Source organism: Caretta caretta, chromosome 9, assembly GCF_965140235.1.
Source record: "Caretta caretta isolate rCarCar2 chromosome 9, rCarCar1.hap1, whole genome shotgun sequence".
Taxonomy (NCBI): domain Eukaryota; kingdom Metazoa; phylum Chordata; order Testudines; family Cheloniidae; genus Caretta; species Caretta caretta.
The window spans coordinates 96,675,563-96,682,202 of record NC_134214.1 but is presented as its reverse complement, the minus strand read 5'-3'; positions in this window follow the sequence as shown (position 1 = coordinate 96,682,202).

Below are 6,640 nucleotides of genomic sequence, written 5' to 3'. Positions count from 1 at the left end.
AAGCCTCATGAAACCTGTTGGGACTCTGTACTAAAAGAACAACATCATCAGCGTAGTCAAGGTCTGTGAGCGAGAGATCATTGATCTCAGTGCCTATGGACCTGATGGAATGCTGCATTATGAAATCCATTGCCCAACAAAAGAGTGCAGGGGCCAGAACACAGCCCTTCCTAACACCAGATACTGATTTAAAAGGTGCTGACATCCAGCTCCCCAGACAAACACGGGCAGTGGTTGCAGCTTTCTAATCCAGTCCAGCAGAGTGGTAGGGACACCTACACCCTTTAAGGCCTTCCATAATGCAACACAGTCTATTGAATCAAATGCAGACTTAAGATCAACATATGCTATGTGCAGTGGCTTCCTGAACTCGCAGTGTATCTCTGACAAAAAGTGAAGGGCCAAAATGGCATCTAATGGGGACCTGTTCCTCATAAAGCCTCACGCATCCAATGTAGCAAAGACTCCAGGCATAACAGCAAAACATGCGCAAATACCTTCCCTGGAACGGAGAGCAGGATGATTGTCCTGTAGCTCTTAAATTCACTGTGTGTCCCCTTGCCCTTATATAGAGTGAGATCACAATACCGTCCTTCCAGGCAGTTGGCAGGTTTCCAGTTCTCCACACCAGAGGAAAGATGGCCAGAAGTAATTCTGCTACAGGATCAATAGCATATTTTAGCAGCTCTGAGGGGATGGCATCAACTCTGGCTGTACATCCGTTTTTCAGTTTAGATATGGCGCACTTCACTTCATTCAGTGTTGGTGCATCAGTACAAATGTCTGGATCCTGAACAGCAGTGACTGCCAGATCATCCAGCTCTGAGGAAGTGGCAGCTGGAGGATGGTTCAGGACATTGTGCTAATATTCCACCCAGCGTGAGAGAATGTCATCATCCGATTTACATGGATGGCCTTGGCTGTCATTTAGGATGTTGTTTGTAGTGACTACCTCTTGACCGCTGAAGTTGCAAATGGCATGGAATGGTGGCTTCAAGTTGCCCCTGGCTAAGCCAAATTCAACGTCATCTGCCACTTGGTTATAATAGGCCTTGTGATCACAGAGTGCCAGGGTGTTAAATTTTCGCTTCAGCTGATTACGAGTGCGCTTATCACCACGTTGGCGGGCTGCGGCCTTCAATTTAATTGTCCTCCAATAGCCATGGTTGGCGTGCTGGATGCCTATAGCCAATTGTCTGCTCAGCAGATCAGTTGAGGGTAGAAGTGAACAGGGATACGGCAACCTTCACGTCGTCTGGCAGATTGGCTAGAGCCAAGAATCCGTGGCTGATGTCAATACAAAACCTGTTGGCTAAACCTGGCACACGGAGTGCATCCATGTCAAACCTCTTCATCATTGCAGAGGGCTTACCTGCTCGTTGGAGCATCAACATGATACGGACAACCACTAGATGGTGATCTGTGTTTGCCGCGCATTCTGCGCCACAATATACTCTACAGGAGGCAAAGAGGCCTATCGTGTGTAATGATATAGTCCAACTCCTTCTGAGTGACACCATCATGAAAGATCCATGACATCTGTTGTATGTGTCACTGCTTGAACCATGACCCAAGAATGGAAAGATTCTGGGAGGCACAGAATGTACACAAGCAGTGAGTTATCATTGGGTGTGCCTAAACCATAATGACGAACGACCTGTTCAAACCCGGTTCACAGGGAGCCAGTAACTGCATTTAGGTCCTCCAGAATCATGAGATTATCATGTGGAGGGTCTGTGCACACTAGATGTTCCAACTGATCGTAGAAATGATCTTTAACTGAGTCAACGGATTCTTCTGGCGGCGCATAGACTTCTATGACAGGGAGGTAACCGTGCTGATGTTTAAGACATGCAGTAAGTAAACGAGGAGACACGGGCATCCAGGTTGTCAAGGAGGACTTGGACTCACCTTGCAGTAGTACTGGTATCACACATAAATGGTTAGGGCCACCAGAATACAGAAATAAAGAATCTTCCACCCTGTGACATCCGTGATCCATCAGCCTCGCTTCTGTTAGTCCTGTGATTGATATACCAAGACAGTCCATTTCGCATGCGACAGTGACCTGATGACCATGCCTGTGAAGAGTTGCAACATTCCAAGTTGCAATTTTGGTGGACTGTCGGAGATCCCAGATACAATTGGATGCACTGTCACAAGCAACAGGTGGTATGATGTGTAAACTGCACTACCCCAGGAGTGGGCCCAGAAAGCATTGCAAGTCCGAGACATTCCTCCCCTGCTTCATTGGAGGGGTAATCATTTATGGCTGGTCTGTATCAGTAACAAATTACAACTGCCAGTTCATCTGCACTAGACAGTAGGGAGCCAACACTCTAGCCTTCCCAGTTTCTCCCTGGCCACCTACTATATGTATGGGCCAGGAGAGTCAGTAAGTGGGCACAGAATGCATTATGACTCACGTACCTGGACCTAAGATCCTTTAACCCACACAATGAGGTTAATGGGGGTTCTTTCTTAATGTAGTCCAAATCATAGTCTAGCCCTACAGGGTGGCAGGATTGAGTCTGTTGGTTTTAATCTTCTAAAGGAAACAAAAATGGATCAATTTACCTGCAAAGCAGACCCCCCCCCAAAAAAGCAATTATTTAAATAGTAAAATCTTCTAGAGTTGATCATTGTCTATGTAGGAGTCTGATGTGTATCTGCAAAGGATCTTTTCAGTATGCAAATGTTCTCTGGAAGTTTAAATTAATAGCATCAGAAAGATATTTAATGGTTAGCGACAAAATATCAGAATTTCAAACAAGAAGCTTCAGCATTACCCTATATAGCAGATTCTCCTAGTTTCTGTTACCAAAAAGGAATCTAGCAAGCCAAGCAAACATGTTTCTCTGCCAGTTCCAGGAAAATACAATTAACCTGTGCACCATACTGTAGCTCTGTACCCCACAGCAACTAAAATATTGACAAGGCTACATCAAGAACTAGCGTTGCATCTGTGAAAGAACTATATTAAATCGAGCAGTTGACGTGAAACTAAAACGGAGTAAAGCTTTTGGGGCCAAAAAAATCCACTGAAAATATTTATTAATTCATTGTTCGATGACGGATTGCTTAATACTGTGCACATTTCAACATCAAGCATTGCTGTGACAGCTTTTTAAAATTCTGATTGGCCTAAAATATTGAGTTCATTTTCATGTTAATTAAGGCAAGCAGGCAGGCAGGGAAACTACTGACTTGTGATAGGGTAACCATCTGTTTTCATTTTAAATGAGGTGCTTTTTTGCCCTCAAGTACCAAAAATGTGATAAAAAACTTTAGGTGTTTGTAGGTATTGGCAATCCACTTCTACACGACAGATCACAGCCAACGGGGTTTTTGGAGACGGCATTTCTTAGGCAATCATGGGTGAAGGGGAGCAAAATTCTGTGATCAAACACAAATCAAAGGCACCACATACTGTTACGATCCCAAACTAAATGTTCTTTCTTCGTTTTAGGGCAGATAGTTCTGTATCTTCTAGGAAGTCTTTAAACACAGAAGTTACTCTATTGGCTTTCCAGTCGTTTGTCACCTGCACTTCAGACTGCATCTGGCTAACCCTCTTGGGCATCCGGGGGAGGACAGCTTTTTCTGATAGTCTGCAAGTGTCCTTTTCATCGCTGTGGTAACATCTGAGCTCCTGCTTCCTGAAGCTCAGGATTTACCAGCTTTCTCTGGCATTTGTTCATCTCTCTGCCAGCCCATTTACCTCTTCCTCATAGGTAGAAATTCCTGACATCTCAAGAGACATGAATAGTTTTGGAGATGATGGGAGACATGATCAAAAGCCAGTCTTCTCTCTAAAGAGTGAAGATGACAGAGAGCACACCAAAGAAGAGGGATTGTGGCCTTGGGGCATTAGCCAATAACGATTTAAGTGGCTGTATGTATCAAATGTGTCACAACCCTTCCAGAGCTCCCCCTGCTGGACGCTCACCAAGCTGCTGTGTTTGGATCCCAACATGCTGGACCTGTGTGCTTTAAGCTTTCCCAGATCTCAGTGAGCTCCAGCCACTGGTTCTGGCTCCAGCTTCTCGGGCACACTTTGGTTGGGACTGTCCATGTCCGCTACTCCCTCATACAAGTGGGATCTCATGGTCCAGCTGCCCCAGGCCCAGTACTGATTCTCCACTCCCCAACATACCCCAGTGACTTTCCCAAAGCTCCATCTGTGGGCATTCTGATTTACTAATCAGCTCTTGAGGGACAAATGAGTGAGTGAGCGTGAGAGAGAGAGTGCACACATTTTGCGAAAGGAATTCCAGAACAATTACTCTACTTTAGATGGCACAAGAGATCTACAGATCTAGACAAAACAATAAGACACCTGTGTGGCTTTCCAACATCTTCAAATCTAGAAGTTAAAGCTCCTAAATCCATATTTAGGCACCTAATAAGGACCTAATCCAAAGACCCCAATTGACTTTAGATCCTAAAAGTGGCCTAAATTTTAAAAGATGTCAAGCTCCCAAAGTCCTGTTGACTTCAGTAGAATTTGTGAGGGCTTATATCCGAAAGTGAGGCCATTTTATACAGGTACTTGACTGTGAATGTAAGTGTCTACCTGTAGGCATCAAAGCCTAAAAATTTTGACTAATTTGTTCCTGAAAAGTGGCAGAATGTTCAGGCTCAGGCCTGGCCCAACAGTGAACATGCCCTACTGTGAAATATGTGACTCGTTTCAGTTTTGCAGGAACTCCTCTGTCCACTGAGATTTGCAAAATGCTTTAGGAGACTTGTGCAAATATTTTTTCGATACAGAATCAATATCTTGTAGATGACGAATTACAAATAAGAGGAGGAATAGCTAGGATTGAAACTATGCTTTATGGTTAGATTCAGAGGGTTAATGAAGTGACAGCCACCATAAAGTAACAGACACCTACTAGCCCAGTGACTCAGATGTGTGTATATTTCAGTGAACCATTTACATGGTGTTTATCAACTCCCATTAAATCTGAAGTGTCCATGTGCTAGAGAGACTGTATCCTGAAATTAAAGCTACAAAAGATGAGGGTAAAAGAGAGGAGAACTACAGTGTGGACAAGATCTGCTAATTGGTTATGGAGCTATGGGCATTCCAAATAGTCAGTGGGATACTGTATTATGTGGGGGGGGGGAGGGGAGGAAGACTTTGAAAATGCAATTATATGTATAAAAACTAGTGCTTACAGTGAAGTTTCTCTTGATCAAAAGTTGGTTTTCCAATAAAGCAGTCTTCACCATTACAGATAATCCGATTCTGGAGTAAACCTCTGTCTTTCCTTTACTTTTCACACTCTATTTCAGGGACTTTTCATCATACAATAAAGTTCCATTTGTCAAGGTCAGCAGCACGTTACCCCCATCACCACCTTCATTCCAACTCCCATAAAAATTCCATTTCAAATGAGGAGCATTGCGGGTGAGGAGAAAATTGTCCCTCTGAATCTTGTTTTGTAGCAAGGCTTAGCTTTCCTGAAACTATAATGATTGCTGCTCTTTCTCTAGAATGGAAAGCAGTTGACATTTTGTTTGTTCTCCGGTGAGACAGCTGAACTTCAAATACAATTGTATTTCAGAGATTCAAAAGGCACTAATAATGTTCTTCTGTACAGCGCAACATAAGTCGATCCTATCACAGGCAAGGACAAAATTTCCATAGACTACAATCGGAACTGGAGCAGGTCCCACGGTAGTTTACACTCAGAAGAACATTCTATAAACATAGGGCCAGATTTAAAAAGAGATTTAGGGGTCTAAAGATGCACATAGGCAGCCAGTAGGATTTTCAAAAGCACTGGAGTTAGGTGCCTAATTCCCTTAAGTACTTTTCAAAACCCCACTGGGCACCTAAATACCTTTGTTAATTACAAAGGTTAACTTCCATTATGCTTAGAGTATTGTCTTAATCCTTTACAACTCATGATGCCTCACAGAATCCTGGTCTGATTTCTGATTCATTTTTATTCTAAGAAAAATCTTTGTATATAGAGGTTAAGTTAGAAAATAATTATATCTTGGGCCAGACCTGCAAAGTCCAGATTTGAATTTTCCAAACTTTCAGGGCATTTTGATCCAAGATCTTTGTTTCTGCCTATCCTTCATCTTTGGTACCTTTATTGTCCAATAGTTGGTGTAACTACTAGCCTGTAACTAATGCCACATGCAAATGTGCTACTTACAACAGTTGTACGTAGCATTGTTATGGCTGTCTTGGTCCCAGGATATTAGAGAGACAAGGTGGGTGAGGTAATATCTCTTATTGGACCAACTTCTTTTGTTGGTCCTATAAAAGACATTTAAAAAATGGAAGATACCTTATCTGTGTAGCATACATTCAAAGTATATTAAGGGACAAGTTCCACAAGCCTTATACTAAGTAGCTCTTACCTCAGAGTCCCCCTATTGACTTCAACGTTACTTCTGGCTTGAGTAAGTGCTACTCCGTGTGAGCAGGAATTGCAGAATCAGGTCTAAGTAAATAGCTTGTTTGTTTTTTTAAAACCATACCTGGCTCCCCTCCTCAAATGTAACAGTCCTCAGAGAAGGTAAGAAAACCAGCGCTTCCCTCAGGGGACAGGATTAAGCAAGTCCATAGCATCCACTTACATCCCAGAGCACCTCCAGACTCTCTGCCACCATTGGC